The following is a 6843-nucleotide window of genomic DNA, read 5'->3' as shown; positions in this document are numbered from 1 at the left end:
AAAAAAAAAAAAAAAAAAAAAAAAAAAAAAAAATTCTATGGCCTTTAACCAATTTTAACAGAAATTTTAAGAAACTAGTGTTTCAGTTATTCTCACTTTCCCTACAATGTCAGAAAAGCACTAAATAATGTCTAAGGGCAAATCCTAAATAAAATGTACGAGAAGAAACATAGGCAAGTTTTTATTTATTTATTTATCTATCTATCTATTTATTTATTTATTGGCAAACAGACTACTCAACTGAAAAAAATTCATAGTTCTGGACTGCAGATCTATATATCTGAAATAAAAAAATGTTGTCATAATTTTAAAAATAATTTTTCTTAGCATTTAGTTGTTTTAGGCTTTCAAGTCCCATGCAAGCCAGAAATAAATGATGTGCTGCAAAGACAGGGAATTTATAAACCCACGCTATGTATTCTGGTAAACAGTGGTCCCCAACCTTTTTTGGCACCAGGGACCAGTTTTGTGGAAGACATGGACCGATGGAGTTGGAGATGGTTTGGGGATGATTCAAGCACATTACATTTATTGTGCACTTCATTTCTATTATTATTATATTGTAATATATAACAAAATAATTATACACTTCATTATAAGGTAGAATCAGCAGGAGCCTTGGGGTTGTTTTCCTGCAACTAGACAGTCCCATGTGGGGGTGATGGCAGACAGTGACCAATCATCAGGCATTAGATTATCATAAGGAGCACGTAACCTAGATCCCTCACACACGCAGTTCACGATATGGTTCTTGCTCCTATGACAATCTAATGCTGCTGCGGATCTGACAGGAGGTGGAGCTCAGGCGGTAATGTATGCAAGCGATGTGGAGCAGCTGTCAATACAGATGAAACTTTGCTCACTCACCAGCTGCTCACCTCCTGTTGTGCAAGCCCAATTCCTAACAGGCCATGGACTGGTACTGGTTGGTGATCCAGGGGTTGGGGAGCCCAGCTGTTAAAAATAGGTGGAGGATCTTAAGCAGGGAATTTCAAGTCCTTGCCAAATGAGTACCAACCTTGAATATACATGGTATTTGCCTTTCACAAGGTCAGAGATGATTCTCTTCTTGCACAGAAATACAGGAAAGGAAAAGAAGATTTCAAAACAATGACAATTTCTTCATATTGGCTCTTTTTCTTCCCACTTGGTTACATTGTTCTTCATCTTAAAATATAAGTTAGTGAGGATGAGACCTACTGGCAAAACTACTGCAGTATAAAATCTGGGTCTTTGCTTTACTACAGGTTTTAGAATTTTAGCATTTATGTAATACCTAGAGCATTAAAAAAAGGTATGTAATAAGCTCTGGTGCAAAATGTTAAGTGTTCCTTGTACCTGTACATGTGCCAAGTAGATAAAACACTGTGTGCCAGGTCATTAAAGTCATCCACTATGTGGATGCCTACATTCTTATTTGCTGTTATAATGATCCTTTGGGTTTTCTCAAGGTTAATGAGTCTATTACAAGATACATGTCACTCAGTTTGGGGAATAACTGGGTGTGCCCTGAATAAATTAATTAATGAGTTAATTAATTTAGCATGATAATTCATAAATAATGCCTTCTACCCCACTTATTTTGTTTTTATTTTCAGAAATACGTCAGAGAAAGAGAAAATCTTTATGCTATACCAAAAAATGCATTAAAGTTATATTGTATATTGTACCATTGGAATAATAATTACTCCAGGATGAACACAGAACTTCAAATACAATCTGATTTTTTTCTAACTCTGTTAACTAAGACTTTGGAGGAAACTGAGGCATCATACATTATTTGCATACAAGTACACCTCTTAAAATTTTTCTATCAGAAATCCTAAGTTCTCATTGTTTCTCTGGACTATTTGACAACTGTAACCTCTACTACCATGAAGAGGAAGAAACAGCACAGGGGATTTCCAGTTCTGGCTTCACAATTCATATTACAATGAAACTCTTTTGACCCATCTCTTGAGGTCCTGAAATTTTTCTTACTGCTTTCAAAAGTATTAACGTAAAATCTGGAACCCAAAGGGGAAGCATACTTAATTTTGACAGTTCCTAAAACTAAAATTTGTTTACCCACACCAGATTTGGATTATTTATTTAAATTTACGTGTTAATTGGCTAAGAACAACCTCCTTCCCTCATTCCCTCAAAACAGAGGATAAAGCATTTCACATTCTCTTCAAGTCCCAAGATAGGGATATATGTTTTGAATTATTTTAGCAAAATGCTACTGCCCTGAAAACAATCACAAGAATTCTAGGTCCCTAACTTCCTCCCAATAACTGAGAATACAGATACTAGGCTAGAGGGAAGGGAGGAATTTCAAGTAGGCCAGGAGATTACACAGGTAAGTCATGAATCAAATAACTTTCATGTCATTTGGGTTATGTTTGTATGCAAACTTTGTACATTTAAAAATGTTTAGTTAACATCTAAGAAGGAAAAATATTCATCTTTTGAACTCGGGTTTTGGTAAACGTTAAGCTTAGAAAAAACTGATACATTTAAGCAAATGGGTGGGGCAGGCAGGTGGTGAGGCTTTTGAGTATACAGCACATCATACCTGTAAGCTATGGAATGAAACTGAGGTGACTGAGGCTGATTATAAATGTAAAGTACCTTGTAACAAGGAGTCATTCCATAAAAATCCTCTTGCGTATTTTATGCTTAGCAAACAAAATAAATATGCTTAAAACCAGTTTAGGATAGCCTTTTATAGCATTTTATAGTAAACCTTGAATAAAAATGTAGATGATACATCAACTAGGACCAAGTGAGATGGTAGTGATCTACAAAACTAAAAATTAAAAAAAAAGAGACAAAGGAAACAGATATTGAATCAGTTATTCTCATTTGATTGCTTTACTACTCTGAAAAGCCTTTCCTGACAACCCAGAGCTCCCTCACAAATTTGAGTTGTTTCCTTTCCTCCTAATAAATGGTGAAACTAAACCCATAGAAATAAAAGTGACTTTAATAAATGTGATACAGCTCACTAACTAGCTGAATTAAGATGATCAATAATTCATATTCTTTGCACCGATGTCTCTAATTCACTGAAAAAAGGAAGACTGACACCTTTCAGTGAAATTTGTTAAAAGACTCTTTTAAGGTATCTTTCTTATATAAGACAGAAAAGGCTTGAATTTCAATTTACTCCTGTACCACTTAGCTTTAACTAGGCCAGGTGCTAAGTTCATGTGTTGGAAACTTAATTTCCAATGCAACTGTGTTGGGAGGTGGGGCCTAATAAAAGATGATTAGTTCATAAGCACTCTACCTTCATGAATAGATTAATGTTGTTATCTTGGGACGGGGTTAATTATTGCCAGAGTAGTTGTTAAGTTCCACTCTCTCTTGCTGTCTTGCCCTTTCACTTTCCACCATGCGATGATGCAGTAAGAAGACCCTCACTAGATGCTGGTGCCTACATACAGTCATGCACCACAACAACAGATCACATATATGATGATGGTCCCGTAAGATTATTTTTACTGTACCCTTTCTATGTTGAGATACATAAATACTTGACATTGTATTATACTTGCCTACAGTATTCAGCACAGTAACATGCTATATAGGTTTCTAGCCTAGGAGCAATACCTTATTCCACACAGTCTAGGTCTAGTAGGCTCACTGGTCATTCCTTTGCTTGAATGAGCCAAGTTTCCCCCAACCCAGGACTTCTACCTGTGAAGTTCCCTCTGTCTATAATGCCCTCCACCACTACACACACACACACACACACACACACACACACACACACACACACACACGTCTATAGACTAATTGTTTTGAGACTTCCTTCAGCTCTCAGTCTGACTCTCCTCAACACCCCCCACCCCACCACCCCAGCCTAAATAGAAGGCTGGCTATACCATCCAGGATTGTGTAAGTAAATTCTATGATGTTCTCACAGCCACCAAATTGCCTCATGATGCATTTCTCAGAATGTATTCCTGTCCTTAAGCAACACATGATTATGTTGGACTTCCTAGCCTCCAGAACTGTAAGAAATAAATTTCTGTCCTTTATAAATTACCAAGTCTCAGGTATTCTGTTACAGCAGCAGACAACATATGGAGACATCATTTTTTTCTAATGACTTATTAAAAGAACATATGGAAAACTGAAGAGTGCAACTGTTCTGATTAACTAAAGTGTTTTGGCTTTTTAATTTAGCACTATTCAGGGTAGTGCTATAGAGTGTGTATATACACAGATACACACATATACATATAGAAATACTTCCTATATAAATATTCACTAAATATAAAGCTGGTGTGGTTTTTAAGGAATGAATTAAAGGCATAGAGCATGCAAAGCACTATACCAGGCACTAGTGCACAATACCTAGACACTAGGGAGACAGACAATTAAGAATGAAATAGATTATTAGAAACACTCTAAGTGCTATAAATAAAATTAATGTTGCTACAAGAAAGGGTTATGGGATCGAGACCATCCTGGCTAACACGGTGAAACTCTGTCTCTACTAAAAAATACAAAAAACTAGCTGGGCGAGGTGGCGGGAGCCTGTAGTCCCAGCTACACGGGAGGCTGAGGCAGGAGAATGGCATAAACCTGGGAGGCGGAGCTTTCAGTGAGCTGAGATCCTGCCACTGCACTCCAGCCCAGAGTCTGAAAAAAAAAGAAAGAAAGAAAGAAAAGTCAGACAGGGAGCTGAAGGAACTCTCAAATCAACTAGTGTACGGAGGTATGGTGGGTGGGGTGTTGGAGGGCATTATAGAGAGAGGGAACTTCATAGATAGAATTTCTGAGCTGGAGGAACTTGCCTCATTCAAGGAAAGGAAGACCAGTGAGGTTACAGAGCAGAAGAGGGAGACATTCTTAGAGATGAAGATGGAGAAGTACATAAGCGTCTGCTCACACACATTTGATGTCTCTCCACCCGTACTCTAAGCTCCTTTACAGATCTAAAGGCAGTTTGATCTACAAACCAGCTACTTTACATGCCACTTTGGTATCCAACTGCAGAAATCCACTCATTTCCCTTTATATGTCTTTTTCATTTCCCTGCATTTTCTCGTTGTTCAAAGCCCTACTATTGTTGTAAACAGGGTGGCATTAAGGGAAAGGTTTGCTCCTAGGAAAAGTTCAAGAAAGGAGGCCCCAAACTTCCTGACACTTTTAAGTGTCACTTGTAGTAACCATGTATCTCAATGTGATAAGCCAGAAAAAACAAAGACTGCCTATTTCTGGAACTGGGAAGTGGCCATGCCAAGACTTCCAGGAATAACAGTGCATGAATGAAACCACATGGGAACCAGAGAGTCAGCTTGGAGAAGCAGGAACTTTGTCAAATATTTAAAATAATAAAAGCTAACTTTCACTGAGTACTTTCTGTGGTGCCAGGCACTGCTCTAAGAACTTTACATTAACACATATAATACTTTGTGGCTCTTTTAATAGTTACACAATTTCAGAGATGAGGCAATGGAAAGAACATATATTAAGAAAGTGGCTGACAGTCCACAGATGTGAAGCAGTAGGGGCCGAATTTAAAGTCGGGGAGCCTGACTGGAGCTAATGGTCATAGGAACCGTGCCAGATACCGCCGCTATCTTTTCTAAGCTTGTATTGTAGAAGGTTTAGCATAGATGGGGGCTCCAGGCGGACTTCAGTGAATACTTACTGATAAATGACAGCTTGCAGGCTGTATTAACCGTCCCTTCTAACAGCCCCACTATGCTGGCACATGCTCCCGAGCCCAGTCTCTGCCCAGGATTCAGGGCCGCTCCTCTGCCTGTAAAGCAGCGTGGCTAAGGGGAAGCCGAGCCCCGCGAGGCGTTTTCAGGCAGGACACCCTTTGTCATTCAAATGGTTCTGGGTGAGTCCAGGTGCCGCTGGGCCGCCTGGGGCCCCTTGCCGTGCATCTGCTCCACTTACAGGGTCCCTTTCAGAGGCCTCTTGCATTTCTGGCCCCAGCCTTCACCCCACATCCTACACCCCGAGAGCAGCAAACAACCGGCTGGCCCTCGCGCCCGTTCCCCGTAAGTTGGCCTCCACACCTGACCCCGGCCCTGGCCCCAGCGCAGGCTCCGCGCAGTTCCCGCGCCCGAGCCCCCGGGAGGCGGCAGAAAAAGCCGCTCGCGCACCTGTGGCTGCCGCTGTTTCCAGAGAGCCGGGGCCAGGCGGTGGCTTCCTCTCCTGCGCCTCTAGACTACCAGGCACAGCTGCTGCGCAACCTTCTCCGAAGTCAGCCGGAGCAGGGTTTGCGAGTAACCCTTGCGCCAACACCCGCGGCTCCTGGTTTCGTTTCCTGGATCTTACGTACACAACACGGTTTCCTTTTCCTGGTTCCCGCGCTGGCGCCCGGGGACCCGCGGGACTACTGCAGGATGAAGAAACTGGAGGAGGGACTGCACCCACCACCAGGTGTGAGGCCCCTCCCCTACCCTCGACTTGCTTTCTTGCTCATTGGAGAGACTCCAGAGACTTTCGTCCGGTGGTCAAGGAGAGGAACTGGGACTCCGTCACTAACAGGAACTGGAAAGTCATCAGGTGGGGAGGGACCTCCCTCGGGAACTTTCTTTACTCTGACTTTGACCTCCATCCCTCGCAAGCCCGTGACTTTTCAAGGCGAGGGAGCAGAGGCAGCTTAGACTACAAATGAGGAGGGTCAACATTGGTTTTCTTTATGGTGTCTTTTCTTTCTTGCTGTCTTGCTCTTTCTTTCCTTCTATTAAATTGTGATATTATTATTTTTTATTTTTAAGCAATTATTTGAATGTTTTCAAGAGCTCACCTTATTTTTAAATAAATATTGTTCCTTTTTAAACTAAAATAGTTTTTATTGTCTGTATTTAAGTTATGTGTACGACATAT

General features: G+C 40.8%; 1 protein-coding gene across 6 annotated transcripts in view; it reads right to left on the bottom strand.

Moving 5' to 3' along the window:
- Positions 1 to 6480, bottom strand: part of PLSCR1 (phospholipid scramblase 1) — a 29094-nt gene extending 22614 nt beyond the window's left edge. For 2 of the 6 annotated variants that reach the window (XM_017889305.1, XM_017889304.1), the window contains exon 1: positions 6114 to 6286. The gene's annotated coding sequence lies outside the window, so the exon portion shown is untranslated. Of the gene's footprint in view, positions 1 to 867; positions 955 to 5650; positions 6059 to 6113 lie in introns of those variants that run through there. The other 4 variants (XM_017889308.1, XM_017889306.1, XM_017889307.1 and 1 more) reach the window with 4 other exon arrangements.
- Between the last annotated feature and the right edge of the window lie 363 nt (positions 6481 to 6843).

This window comes from Rhinopithecus bieti, unplaced genomic scaffold (assembly GCF_001698545.2).
Source record: "Rhinopithecus bieti isolate Rb0 unplaced genomic scaffold, ASM169854v2 scaffold_19037, whole genome shotgun sequence".
NCBI lineage: Eukaryota > Metazoa > Chordata > Mammalia > Primates > Cercopithecidae > Rhinopithecus > Rhinopithecus bieti.
Note: the sequence above shows the minus strand (reverse complement) of the source record. Positions and strands in the feature narration are given on the sequence as shown.